The sequence below is a fragment of the Gossypium arboreum genome, chromosome 13 (assembly GCF_025698485.1).
Source record: "Gossypium arboreum isolate Shixiya-1 chromosome 13, ASM2569848v2, whole genome shotgun sequence".
Taxonomy (NCBI): domain Eukaryota; kingdom Viridiplantae; phylum Streptophyta; class Magnoliopsida; order Malvales; family Malvaceae; genus Gossypium; species Gossypium arboreum.
In genome coordinates this window covers 15,125,520-15,134,364 of record NC_069082.1, presented here as the reverse complement: position 1 = coordinate 15,134,364, position 8,845 = coordinate 15,125,520, and the positions used below count along the sequence as shown (strand labels likewise).

The following is an 8,845-nucleotide window of genomic DNA, read 5'->3' as shown; positions in this document are numbered from 1 at the left end:
CTTTTAATTTTGTATTTTAATTCATTTTACCCCTAAATGACCAAAATGCCCTTACTACTAAACTTTCCAAAAAATCCATTCATGTCCAATATTTGTCCATAAACTTTGAAATTGGTCAAATTGCTATTTAAGACCTCCTAATTAATATTTCAAAGCAATTTCATACTAGAAACTTTTAGAATACAAGTTTTGCAACTTATGCAATTTAGTCCCTAACTTCAAATTGAGCACTTTATGCATAGAATTTCTTCACGAAATTTTCACACAATCATGCAATCATATCATAGACCTCAAAATAATCATAAAATAATTATTTTTATCTCATATTTTGTGGTCCCGAAACCTCTGTTCCAACTAGACCCAATTTTGGGCTATTACAAGTGTGACCCTTAAGGATTTCTGACGTCAGAAACTGAATGTCAAGGTTTTCAAGCACGGGTTGAGACACGGGTGTGTCGAGGCCGTGTGAGTGACACGGGCATGTGCCAGGCCGTGTGAAAAGCCTTGTAGAATTGAAAAATAAATCCACACGGGTATAGGATACGGGTGTGTCCCTAGGTGCTTAGGCCGTGCGTGTCGCACAGGCCATCAGCACGACCATGTTCAAGGTCTACATGGGCGTGTGCCCTGTTTCAAAGGTCATTTTTCTAGTGTTGGTTAAATGACCTGAGTTAGTTCCGAGTAGCTTCTAAGAGGTGTTTTGGGCCTTGTAGGCCCATGATAAGAAGTGTTAGACAAAGTTTGAAAAAGTTTTAAGTTTTAACAGGCTCGTATAGTCCAACTTGTACGTATATGTGTGATTTCTGAATGGTAATGCCTCTTACCCATTGTCGGCATCGAAACCGGGTTAGGGGTGTTACAGACACACCTTGTGTGTCTAGGTTGTGTCAAAATAGGGAATACATACTAACTTATCCACATGGCCACAAGACACGCCTATGTGCTAGGCCGTGTGAAAAATTAGGGAGGCTACTAACTTGGCCACACGGCTGACCACACGCCCGTGTGTCTAATCCTTGGTCGAAATTGACTTAGCCACACGGCCTAGCACACACCCTTGTATATGACCGTGCAGTTTGCCCAGGCTCATTTTGAAATGGCCCTCGAGCAACACGGCTGAGACACACACCCGTGTCTCTGCCCGTATGGGCAAAAATAAGCCATTTGCAAGGCCAAATTGCCACCCATTAAGGGTCCTCACTACAAGCATCAAATAGGCATCTAAAGCATCATATTTTCAACCAATTTCAACCCAAATCATACATCATTCATATCATATATTCATCAACCTATTTCATTCATAATTCACAAATCAAAACATAACATTCATAAGCCAAAGACATACCAAAACATATGATTTATAACATCAATTTACCTCATTCATTCTCATGTTAAAATTCTTACCAAATCCATAATCAAACATGTACCAAAAACTTACCAAATTGACCATTTCTTTTGTCCAACCAAAAACACCTCATAATAGCAACATTGTATCACATTTCATATACCAAATTCAAACCATAAGTTTAACCATAATCAATCCATATCACATGGCATGATATACACATTACAAAACATATTCTAATACTTCTAGCCTATACATGCCATATTTCATATTTACACTTTCAAAAAGTACCAAAAATGAGTCGATAGTGTGTTGATGATCCTCGATAACCCCGAGTTCCCAATAGCTACAATATGTAAAAACAATGGAAACACACACAAAGTAAGCTTTCAAAAGCTTAGTAAGCCATATACAAATAAGTTTAGCATATAACTCAATTATAAACCAAACCATTCATATAATTCATGGCTAAATAGTATCACTTACTACATAGTTCATATACAATTCACATAATCCCAATTCATTTACTCATATAGCTTTTTTCTCTTACTTATATCATATACCATCACTTGCACATGTACTTACCTTTTATTCTCAAACATAGTAAACATTTCAAACGTACCTAATTCGGTTACATATTTCATATATTTATTCTTCTCTCGGAATGCTCGTTGAACCATTTGAAATCATAAGGATACGCGAATAGCTCGGAAAGCTCGTACAATGCCAACTTCCTAGACATGGTCTTACATATAATCAAATATCGATGCTACTATCCCAAACAAGGTTTTACATGAAATCAAATACTTTGCCAACATCCCAGACTTTGTCTTACATGTAAATACCAAATCGATAGCAACGTCCCAGATGTGGTCTTACACAATTTCACATATCAGACATCCTATGTCATGACATATGTATCCTAACTATTCCTATGATTCATACGAGGCTTTTCGAATGTAGGAACTTTGTCGATACTTTTCAGATATCTCATCTTTAAGGCATAAAGCCATTCATCATTGTTCAATAGCATATAAGCATAAATAAACCATTTCAAATACATTTATTTATATATAGTGTAACACCCCTAACCCGTATCCATTACCGGAATAGGGTTTCGGGGCATTAACAAGATTTACATATCATTTAACAAAAATTTCTATTAAATACTTACCGATTCAATGCATCATACAAATAAACATATTATCATTCAATCAATAGCTTGGCACTTGTCTAAGTATCAAACATCAACATTGTTAGTATACTTGTACATATTTCATATAATTTCAACATTGATATACCTATTTTCTCGACATATCACACTTGAGTTTAATAATAGTCTCAACTTACATAATTTCCTTGTATCAACATATTAAAGATAATCATATATGTACATGTCACGAAACATATTATTCTCTTACCGTTTCTTCATAATCATATATCATTCATTTCGTTATATCGATATTTCATGCACTATCATTTCTTTATATCTTATGTATATTTATTTCGGTAATAGTTCATATTAAACTTAACATAAATTAAATTCCATGTATCTATACTTATTTTATTTATCTATCTTCTTAATTATTTCATACAACTATTTTGTACATATATTTCCATATGACCAATTTTTGTAAACATTTCACACAACCATTTTGTATAACCAATTCATATAACCATTTGTCATTTGGTACATATTACCTGAATATTAGTTGTTCAACTGATGTCTTGGCGTCTCTCATGCACGATCTTATTTATCTTCGACACGATGCCATAGTGTCTTTCAACTATGGTCTTACTCATTTTCTGTCATGTTGCCATGGTATCTTTCAACCATGGACTTATTCATTTCCCCGTTATGTTGCCATGGTATCTTTCAACCATGGTCTTATTTATTTCCCCGTCATGTTGCCATGGTATCTTTCAACCATGGCCTTATGCATTGCCATGGTATCTTTCAACCATGGTCTTATTCATTCTCGTTATGTTGCCATGGTATCTTTCAACCATGGTTTTATTCTTTTCATGTTACGTGGCCATGGTATCTTTCAACCATGGTCTTGCACATTTTGTATCATGTTGCCATGGTATCTTTCAACCATGGTCTTACACATTTCATTTCAGAAAGCACACTCCCGCGAACCTTATCCTTACAGCGGGATTAATAGTCCAAGCTAGATCCCCTATAATATAAACTCATAGAGTATTGTCGGGATTACCAATCCAGGCTAAATCCCCTACAACGACAATTACTCTAATGAGCTTGGATCTGAATTACTAGTCCAGGCTAAATTCAGACCCTAATTCGGATTACCCGTCCGGGCTAAATCCATTTTCCACATATTCTTCGGGAGGGCTATATCAGAATAGGATCATCCGTCTAAGCTATATTCTTTTTACCATCAATTCCTTTTCAGAGATCTATCGGATTTTCCTTTCATTCAACTAGGATTTCTTCCCCTTTTTATCAAATATATCAATGTTTCATCAATTTTCAAACAATGAACATTCAAATCATATTCACATTAATAACAAACATTTCAAGCATTTAAGAATATAATTCAAGTTACACGAACTTACCTGGTGAAATTGTAGAAATATCAAGATTCAGGGGCATTTTGGTAAATTTTTCATTTTTCCCTGATTTTCAACCAATCTTAATCCAAATTAATAATTTCATTCAATTTATTAATTTAATCAATAACAAAATTCATTTCCTTCATTTTGGTCATTTTTTACATTTTTACAAAATTTCCCTTACAGTTTTTCTTTTATTCAATTTAGTTACTGAGTCTAAAACATACAAATTATCCATTTTGAATGTAAACCTGTTAAAGGTGGCAACAAACAGCAGTATGTACGTTACCCGGATGAAATACTTCTCTCAAATTTTCATCCCCTTTGCTTCTGTTCGTTTGGTTGCAACTCTCAAGTCCTTGAATTTCAAACTTACTTCATACTTCATCTAGAATTATTACTTTGTTGCTGTAGCTTCAACAAGAGCTTCATATTTCATCCGGATAACTTGGTTCTATTTTTTTCTTCCAGTGTGGAAAACCCAACAAAACCCTTGCTAGCTAAAAATTCATATATTTATTTTTCCTCCCCCTCCTGTCCATTCCACATCCTTAATTTATATAACATGCTACAAGTAACATTATCAATAATTTCACTATTTACTTATATGTATATTCAAAACTGTCCATTTGCGTCATAGTCACTAAACTATTTATATCTTGATCTAAAAAACTCGAAATTAAGATCTGATAATTTTCCATGAAACTAGGCTCACATATCTTCTTACCATAAAATTTTTACAGTTTTTTGATTTAGCCAATAAGTACAGTTTATTCTTTAAGTCACCCCTATTCTACTGTCTGACGGTTCTGACCCTTCTTTACTAAAAATTAATTATCTCCTTGTACAGGATTCAAATAATGTTCTCGTTTATTTCTATTGAAAATAGACTAATTCATAATTCTAAGTATATAGATTTAATTCCCTAATTATTTTTCTCCAATTTTTTATTATTTTCCAAAGTCAAAATAGGGGAACCCGAAATCATTCTGACCTTGTCTAACTAAATTTGTTATATCTCACAATTTACAATTTCATTGCTTACACCATTTCTTCTGTGAAAAACTAGTCTCAATAAAATTTAATTCCATATTTTATTCAACTTCTAATTCGATTTCCACAATTGTTTGTGATTTTTCAAAGTTAGACCACTGTTGCTGCCAAAAACTGTTTTAGTGCAAGATATTAATTACCATGTTTATAACACTTTATTTTCTTTCTCTACACTATTTCCCTTCACTTTCTCTTATATTCTCTTCACTAACATATCAAGAACATAGGACCATATGTAAGGAAACTCTACATTAACATCAATCACATGCTTTTTCAATAATATCAAACTTAAAAATATATTGAAATGATGATGTTCTTACCTTATTCTATAGATTTCAATCTTCATCTTGATTTTCTTTCTCCTTCAGCTTCCATCTTGAATCCAACTTGATATTCTAACTTTCGATTGTCTTCTTAACATTTTTCTCTCTTGGTAGCTATGGAAATTCTTTTGATTTTTGGGTGAAAATGGTAAATTTTTGGTAGAAGGACCAAATTGTAAAGGAATGAAAACTTCATTTCTTCTTCTTCCTCTCACGTTGCTTTTGCATGGGAAAGATGGATGAGAATTCCTCATCTTTCTTTCTTTATATACTAATAAAATAATAATAAAATATATTATTAAAATATTAATAAAATAATATTTATCTAATTAAATTGTTATAAAATATCAAATATCTCTAGCATCATTATTGCCTTCTAGAATTCTCTCTCTTCCAATTGACCATTTTGCCATTTGTGATATTTTAAAATTTCATTCTTGAGTCATCACTTAATTTGGTAAAATTACAATTTAGTCCCTCATAATTCTTCACCTATTCAATGTGGTCCTAATTCATCAATTTTCCTTGGTTTCTAGATCATTCCACCCTTAAAATATTTGCACTATTAGTCCTGCCACTTTTTTAATATTTACACTTTAATCCCTCAAATTTTTAGTATTTACTCTTGGGCCACAAAAATTTTCTCACTTTTACAATTTAGTCCTTTCTTGAATCAAGATATCATAATTTACTTCTCAATGTTGTCATAACTCAAAATTTTCCTTTTTTGTCACTTTATTTTCTTATTTTATTATATCAAAGATAATATCTTACTGTAGAATTTTTTGGGGTATTACATATAGACTTACCTTGTACGGATTCAGACGAACGGAGTTGACTACTCAACGACTTTTGATTTCCCCCGATCTAATTTTGTTTTCTTTTGTTCTTGATCTGTATAAATTCAAATTTGACTTATTCAATCACAAATTCATTCAAATAAATCCATATATACATATTTAGGGCATTTTACAAATTAGCCCACATATTTTCATGTTTTAACAATTTAGTCCCTAATTCATAAAATCACAAAATACATAAAATTTATCTATACTTATACTTAGCTGAATATTCATAGTACTCATACAAGTCCACATATTTCATTTATTTCACATTTTATTCCTTAATTTACAAATTTCACAATTTAGCCCATTTTACTCAAATTCATCAAAAATTCAAGGACAAAACATGTTAACCCAACACCAAACTTCTATATACTATCATCAAACTTCATAAAATTCATAATTTCATCAATAGCTCAACTCAAAATCATTAACAAAATTAGAAATTGAGACATGGGCTTAATAAAACACAAAGCAACAATCATAAAAACATAGAAATTATAAAAAACCGAGTTAAAACGGACCTTTAATCAAGCTAGATGTTGGTCGAATGCTTTAAACACATAAGCCCTAGCTTTTTTTTCTTCAATTTCGGCAAACAAGATGATAAATGCACAATTTCCATGTTATGTTATAATTAATTAACATTTATATTCATTTTACCATTTTAGCCTTGCTACTTTTATTAGAATTCCACTATCTAATGTCCAACTATGTCTATGCATTAATTCAATGGTTTAATAACAACATAAAGACCTCTCAATTATAAAGACATAGCAAATAGAAACTTTAGCAAATAGAACACATCTTTTACATTTTCAGCGATTAGGTCCTTTTTGCAAATTAAGCACACAAATGATCAAATTTTCATACGAAACTTTCACACACGTCAATTCACATATTATAAGCACTGAAAATAATATTAAAATATTTTTTTGAATAGAATTTGTGGTCTCGAAACTACTATTCTGACTAGGGTCTAAACCAGATGGTTACACTTCTATCAGATCAACTCTGGTAGGGGTACTAATAATCATTGTTTGCTATTCTTTCCAAAATTTCATATGCTTCATTGTAGGATTTGTCAACCAACGTCCCATTAGCATATGCATCCATCATCATCATGTTTGAGTGTTTATCCACTGTAAAACATTTCCATTTGTGTCAAATGCTAAAATCCATGTATCGGGCATTTTCTAATTAGTTCATTGAAACGCTCTCATGTTTCATATAATATTTTATCTTTCAATTTCCTAAGTGATGTACTGTCATTCCTAAGCTTGGCTTTCATGTTGGGAGGATTGTACCAAAGCAAAAATCTCTGACACAATTCATTCTAAGAAGCCATCGTACCTGATGGTAATGCATTCAACCATGATCTAGCACGATCTCACAATGAATAAAGGAATAATTTTAATATACCGGTATCTTCAAGGACACCCTTCTGCCTTAATGAGTCACAGATTTCAAGAAAAAGTCTCAACTATAATCTTGAATCTTTAGTAGTTTAACCATTAATCTGCCTTACCATTTGCAGCATTTTAAACATTATTGGATTTAATTCAAAGTGTTGAGCTTGAATATGTGGCCTAGCAATTCTTGGATTTAGATCATCCAAAATAGGCACTACATGTTTTTTTGATGGGTCTGTCTCTGTCATCTATGATTCTAGTAATATCAGTTTCACTCTAAAGTACTTGATCTTCTCTGTTGGATCATTTCTAATTTTCTCCATTCTTGTTAACTCTTTTTTTCTTCACCTTAATATTCTTTCAATTTCAAGATCAAAACAATGTTTTTGTATTTTCTTGAATACTTCTTCTCATGCACTAATACAAACATGAAAAATAAAATAAAATACTAATTAACTACTCTAACAAAAATAACAAGAATAATAACAAATCAACTTTTCACTAATATTGCTGATCCCCGGTAATAGCGCCAAAACCTTATTGCGTGTAAATAACTAATGCAATTTTGCAAGTGTACATGCAATTCAAGTAATGAAGTGATAAGTATCGTCTCCATAGGGGTCAAAAATTGGTAAGAAATTGAGCAAGTTATTATAATCCTATTAGCTATACTGAATATCAGGAAATGTTCTCAAGTTAAATAAGACGTTTCTATAATTAATTAATGAAATCAAATGCTAAAAACAAAGAATTGATATGGAAAATAAAATGTTGTGGCAAATTATAGAGAAAAACAAGAGTATTCCTATTGTTGAATGAATAGGGCTGGAATTATTTAGGTGAAATGTTCATATCAAAATAATGCTATGGAAAAATATTGTCTCATCAACTGCTCAGAGAGTCACTAATGTAACTCACCTTTTTCGATAGCTAGATCTTAAGCCAGAAATCTAAGTTATTGTATGTCTACAGAACTCTGGATTAATAACTATAATGAATGTTCTTCTCTGTACAACTCGCAACATCTATGTCTAGAGTTCTATGAATATTTTGTCGAGTATTCGCTTGCATCAAATGATTCAAGATCCAATATATTTAACATTTTCAGAATTAAAAATAAATCTAAGAACATAGCACACAATCAACTATGTCTAGAGCTTGCATGCATGTATTTAAAATAAGGATAAATCGAATGAAATAGTGACAGGCAATCTCAAATCACAAGCATTAAAGATGATAAAACATTCACCCAAATAACTCCAACCCAGAAAAGATTTAGCTCATGGGTGGCAA

The 8,845-nt window shown here is 31.9% G+C and overlaps 1 non-coding gene across 1 annotated transcript; it reads left to right on the top strand.

Moving 5' to 3' along the window:
• Positions 1–7,315: 7,315 nt before the first annotated feature.
• On the top strand, positions 7,316–7,422 carry LOC128287192 (small nucleolar RNA R71). Its single transcript, XR_008277888.1, has one exon. It is a non-coding gene; the product is annotated as a small nucleolar RNA R71 (small nucleolar RNA).
• Positions 7,423–8,845: the final 1,423 nt, after the last annotated feature.